This window comes from Schistocerca cancellata, chromosome 10 (assembly GCF_023864275.1).
Source record: "Schistocerca cancellata isolate TAMUIC-IGC-003103 chromosome 10, iqSchCanc2.1, whole genome shotgun sequence".
NCBI classification, from domain to species: Eukaryota; Metazoa; Arthropoda; class Insecta; order Orthoptera; family Acrididae; genus Schistocerca; species Schistocerca cancellata.
Window position 1 is genome coordinate 150,954,130 of NC_064635.1, and position 6,000 is coordinate 150,960,129.

Genomic DNA, 6,000 nt, shown 5'->3' on the forward strand with positions numbered 1-6,000 from the left:
ACGGGATTCTTTTTCCTATTCACCTGCACTAATTTACATTTATCTATATTTATAGTCAGCTGCCATTCTTTACACCAATCACAAATCCTGTCCAAGTCATCTTGTATCCTCCTACAGTCACTCAACGACGACACCTTCCCGTACACCACAGCATCATCAGCAAACAGCCGAACATTGCTATCCACCCTATCCAAAAGATCATTTATGTAGACAGAAAACAACAGCGGACATACCACACTTCCCTGGCGCACTCCAGATCATGCCCTTACCTCCGATGAACACTCACCTTCGAGTACAACGTACCGGGTCCTATTACCTAAGAAGTCTTCGAGCCACTCACATATTTGGGAACGAATCCCATATGCTCGTACCTTAGTTAGGAGTCTGCAGTGGGGCACCGAATCAAACGCTTTCCGGAAGTCTAGGAATATGGCATCCGTCTGATACCCTTCATCCATGGTTCGCAAGATATGATGTGAAAAGCGGGTGAGTTGCGTTTCGCAGGAGCGATGCTTTCTGAAGCCGTGCTGATGCACGGACAGTAACTTCTCTGTCTCTAGGAAATTCTTTATATTCGAACTGAGAATATGTTCGAGAATCCTGCAGCAAACCGATGTTAAGGATATTGGTCTGTAATTTTGAGGATCCGTCCTTCTACCATTCTTATATACAGGCGTCACCTGCGCTTTTTTCCAGTCTCTCGGGACTTTACGTTGGAAAAGAGACTCAGGTTTCAACTGAGCTCCTATGACCAGTGAAGTAACCGGCCGCTGTGACCGAGTGGTTCTAGGATCTACAATTATTTCATGTATGTACTTATTTATAAGACGCGTAAGTATTCACGCAGACTATCCTAACGGTAAATGTACTATTTCTATTGGTGCCGTGTATAATTTCGCTGTGTGAGTGTCTACCTGAAGAAATAAAAATTTCTGTGGCCGTAACGTGAAGAGTTACCGGACGAGTATGTAAATTGCACCGACGTTCTGCGGACTGGTCGCAGTACAGACGTAAGAGTATGTTTCTGGCTGGCATTTCCGATCGCACTGCAGGGTACTTTACACAGCCTTCATTACATAAACGTCCATTACGCCGCATGATAGAATCTTATATTGATGAGAACTTCCAGAAAAGATTAAAACCACATGTTCAAAAAAAATTCCTCCACTTCTTAACTGCAACTTCCGAAGCAAAATTGTTAGGCCGACACATATTTTACGATGAAGTCAGCTGCGAATACACTCTTTCACAAGTACACTGTCTGGACAAAGTAAATAATAAATGCAGACGGGCCGAGAAAATATAAGACTCAAGCGTTGTTAGCGAACAGGTGATCGGATATGTGGACCAGCTGACAGAAGCTGAACCACTGGTTGGATAAATTTCTACAAGATGGAGAAAGATCAAACACCGCTCTGACACCGTTGTAACTACTGGATGATGTGTTCCATTAGGAGAGGACAATCAGTAAAGACAGTGCAGTCCTCTGGTCACTTCGATTGCCTGATCTTATCTCCCCGTGAGTTTTACTAGCGAGGAAAACTGAAATGTCAGGCGTACTAGATAATCTGCTCACCTTGGAAGACCTACGCAGAACAGTGAAAACGCAGCTGCTATCTTTCAGGCAAAGCCACTTCGCGTGTCTCAGAGTCTCACAAAGCGAGAACAGTAGTGCGTCGGCATCAACGGTGGCCATTTTCAGCGTCTGCTGTGACGTTCATTAGCGTGGGGTCAATCCTGCTTCAATCTTGCCTATATACAGGGTGACAATTATTGAACTATATGAGAAAAACGTAAATTAGTCACAAACTGCGGCGTGCACACACTTTATTCAACATGTCAACGTCATTACAGATATTCGGTTTTAGGTGAAACGTCCCCTTAGAAAAATTTATGAATTACTGTGCTGATAGAACTCTTACGCTATTGGATTTTCAAACAGCTGAGCAAAACTGAACGCATTCAGACATTTCGCTCTTTACTTATTCTGATCAACACTAAACTGACACACAATATTTTTAGCGCAACGTAATCTGACTTTCAAAAATCCCTACAAAAGAATGAATCAAGCCTCACAAAAATGTTCGTTACTCGAACTACTGCAATACAGCGAGCGCCACTACTGCCAGCTAAATAAAAGATTCAAACTACTGAAGGCACTAACTACTGATTGGTATAGTTAGCAAATGAAAGATTTTTGATAGAGAACAAACAATGTATTTACCTTAATAGTGTTCAAAAGTCATAATATATATATCGCAGTTCATGACATCCAGTCTTACAAATTTACTCTCTCTGATGGACACACGTCCAGATCATACGCTCTCCAAGCTCCACCATCTCTCTTCCCACATCCACCACTGCTGGCGGCTCACCTCCAACTGCGCAACGCTATGCGCTGTTCACATCCAGCTGCCCAACACTACAATAGCAAACAACAATGCAAACCAGCCACAGACTGATCACAGCACAGCCAGTGATTTTCATACAGAGCACTACGTGGCGTTACCAATAAAAAAACCTAAAAAGCCTACTTTTTCATATAGAGCGCTACATGGCATTACCAACGTAAAAACCTAAACAGCCTACCGTTTCATATAGAGGGCTACATGGCGTTACCAAAATAAAAACCTAAACAGCCTACTTACGTAGGTTATAACATTTTCTATATGTCTGCCATCAATGGCGATGCCAGCCGCGGTGGTCTAGCGGTTCTAGGCGCTCAGTCCGGTACTGCGCGACTGCTTCGGTCGCAGGTTCGAATCCTGCCTCGAGCATGGATGTGTGTGATGTCCTTAGGTTAGTTAGGTTTAAGTAGTTCTAAGTTCTAGGGGACTGATGACCACAGATGTTAAGTCCCATAGTGCTCAGAGCCATTTGAACCATTTGAACCAATGGCGATGATGTTTCGCAGACAAATAGAGAATTTCTGCATGACCCGCTGAAGTGTCGGAACATCGATGCTGTCGATGACTTCCTGAATGGCTGTTTTCAGGTCAGCAAAGGTTTTGGGGTTATTGCTGTACACCTTGTCTTTAATATAATAAAAAGCAGTCGTATTCTTCAGACCCGGAGAATATGACGACCAATCGAGACCCATACCAGCGGCCTGTGTGTACCCCAGGGCCAGAATGCGGTCCCCATAGTACTCCTCCAGGACATCAAACACTCTCATGCTTAGATGAGGTGGAGCTCCGTCTTGCATGAACCACATTTTGTCGAAATGAAGATCACTCTGGATAATGGGGAGGAAATCAAAACCTTCACGTACAGTGCCGTCAAAGAATATCGCACCGATTGTTCCGTTACTGGACAGTGGACACCACACAGTCACCCGTTGAGGTGAAGTGGTTCTCGGTAGCGAAATGCGAATTCCCAGTCCCCCAAGTGCGCCAATTTTGCTTATTGACGAACCCATCCATTCGTCGCTAAACCAAACCATACAGTGGATACTACTTCCCGTCATGCCCCTCGGCCAACCGTGCAATTTGAATTTCTTAATGCAAACCGTTCAGAAGTTATGACGATTTTATTTCATATCGTTCAATAACTGTCACCCTGTAAATAAAAATGTAGATGTTCGTTTTTACAAAATCGTAAATTCCGAAAACTCTTCACCGATTGCTTTGAAACTTTGACACAACATTCCGTTCGAATACCCATGTGTTTTTATACACCTACTCGAACTCTATAGAAATGGAATATACAGGGTGTTCAGAAAAGGGCTCCCTGATTTCAAAATTAAATATCTCGAAAACAAAGATCGATAGAGGAATGCAGTAAACGGTATGTTTATTGTGAAAGCTGTAAAAAGTTTATAAATCAGTTTGAAATAATAGTTACAAAAGCTGATAACAGATGGCTCTGTACGCTGTACAGCTCATATCAGCATACATAAGTGAAATAATCGTATGAAAACAATCTTTGCAAACAATCACATGTTTTCAAAATGTTCACCATTGGCACTACAGAGGTGGCGAAAACAAAGAATGAAATTCGCCATCACATTTCGTAGTGTCTCAAGCGAAATGGATTCACATGCCACAGAGATCGCCGATTCAAGCTCGTCCAGCGTGGCGGGATGCTTCGGGTAGACCATGTCTTTCACTGTGCCCCACAAAAAAAGTCACAGGGAGTCAAATCCGGCGAATATGGAGGCCAATCCATGCCTGCACCATTAAATTTGGGATATTCCAAAGCAATGACTCGATTCCCGAAGTATTCCTCAAGAACGCGAAACACTTGTTCGGTCCCATGTGGTCGGGCTCCATCTTGCATAAACCATTCAGTACCTGGTCGATCCTCTAACGCTTGCTGTGTGGCGACAAATTGTTCCAAAATTGCAACGTAACGTGCACCAGTGACCGTTTTTGGAATGAAAAAAGGGCCAATAATGCCTCTGCTGCATACTGCAGCCCACACAGTAACTTTAGGAGAATACTGGGGTTTCGCTTCACACCAATATGGTCTTTCGGAACCCCAAAATCGCCAGTTCTGCTTATTCACGTATCCAATCAGGTGGAAGTGTGCTTCATCTGTAAACCAGATGCAGCCAACATCAAATCCTTCACTATCAATCATTGTGAGCATCTGATTAGCAAAGGCAACCCGTTGTTGCACAGCTCGTACGGGTATGGCCTGGTGCGTTTGAATTTTGAATGGAAACATGTGTAGGCTCTTTCTCAGTATTTTCTGCGTGCTGGAACGCTCCAAACCAGTCTCAGATACAATTCTACGGACGGATGACAGTGGATTTCGCTGAATAATTCCAGAAAGTGTGGCGATATTTTCAGGCGTAACTGCGGTTTGCTTGCGGCCAACATGCCCCACTAGATCATCAGTTACGCTGCCTGTTCGTTGAAATTTTGCGAAGAGCGTACGAATGGTTTTGGCATCGGGTCCTTTTGGAACATTTAAAACTTCGTCTTGTTGCCGTAGGACTCTCTTCTAACCTGTGGTACTCTAGCACCAGAAAAACGCGTTGTTCAATGGAGTACATGGTTTTAATCTCTTACTTCGGTACGCTAACCTCCTTTCACGTTTCAATAGTGGAACTGATCGCTCTGGGCTTCGGATCACTATTTATACTAGGCATTACGTATGGCGATTACAGCGCCATCTGTTAGCAACTATTGTAACTATTATTTCAAACTGCTGTATAAACTTCTTACAACTTTCACAATAAACATACCGTTTACTGCATTCCTCTATCGATCTTTGTTTTCGAGATATTTAATTTTGAAACCAGGGAGTCCTTTTCTGGACACCCTGTAAGTATTTACGCACTGAAGCCACAGAGTCCATAGGATAACAATATGCGCGTATAAAGATGGCGGTAATATAATGTACACAAAGTATAAAAGGACAATGCGTTGTCGGAACATTATTTGTACTGATGTGATCCATATGGAAAAATTTCCGGCGTAATTATGACTGGACGATGTGAATTAACGTATTTCTGACGCTGAATAGTAGTTGGAGCTAGATGCGTGGGACATTCCAATTCGGCGAGATATAACGTCTGATAAAATATATTCCGGCGTTCACTATAGGGTATCCGTTCTGAGCCTATCGACACAGATGTGCAGCAACTATTGAGGCTGATTCAAAAGCAACTACAGAGTCCGACGGAGCGCAGTGGCTATGCTATTCTTTAGAGAAAATATGCAGAATTTATTCGTTCTGAGAAAAAACAAATGGTTCAAATGGCTCTGAGCACTATGGGACTTAAACATCTATGGTCATCAGTCCCCTAGAACTTAGAACTACTTAAACCTAACTAGCCTAAGGACAGCACACAACACCCAGCCATCACGAGGTAGAGAAAATCCCTGACCCCGCCGGGAATCGAACCCGGGAACCCAAGCGTGGGAAGCTAGGACGCTACCGCACGACCACGAGATGCGGGCGTTCTGAGAAATCCGTCCGCTTCTTTTATATACTGAGGAGGTATGAATGAGTGTGTGATTACGAATTTTCAATTAATTGCAGGGTGTGCTG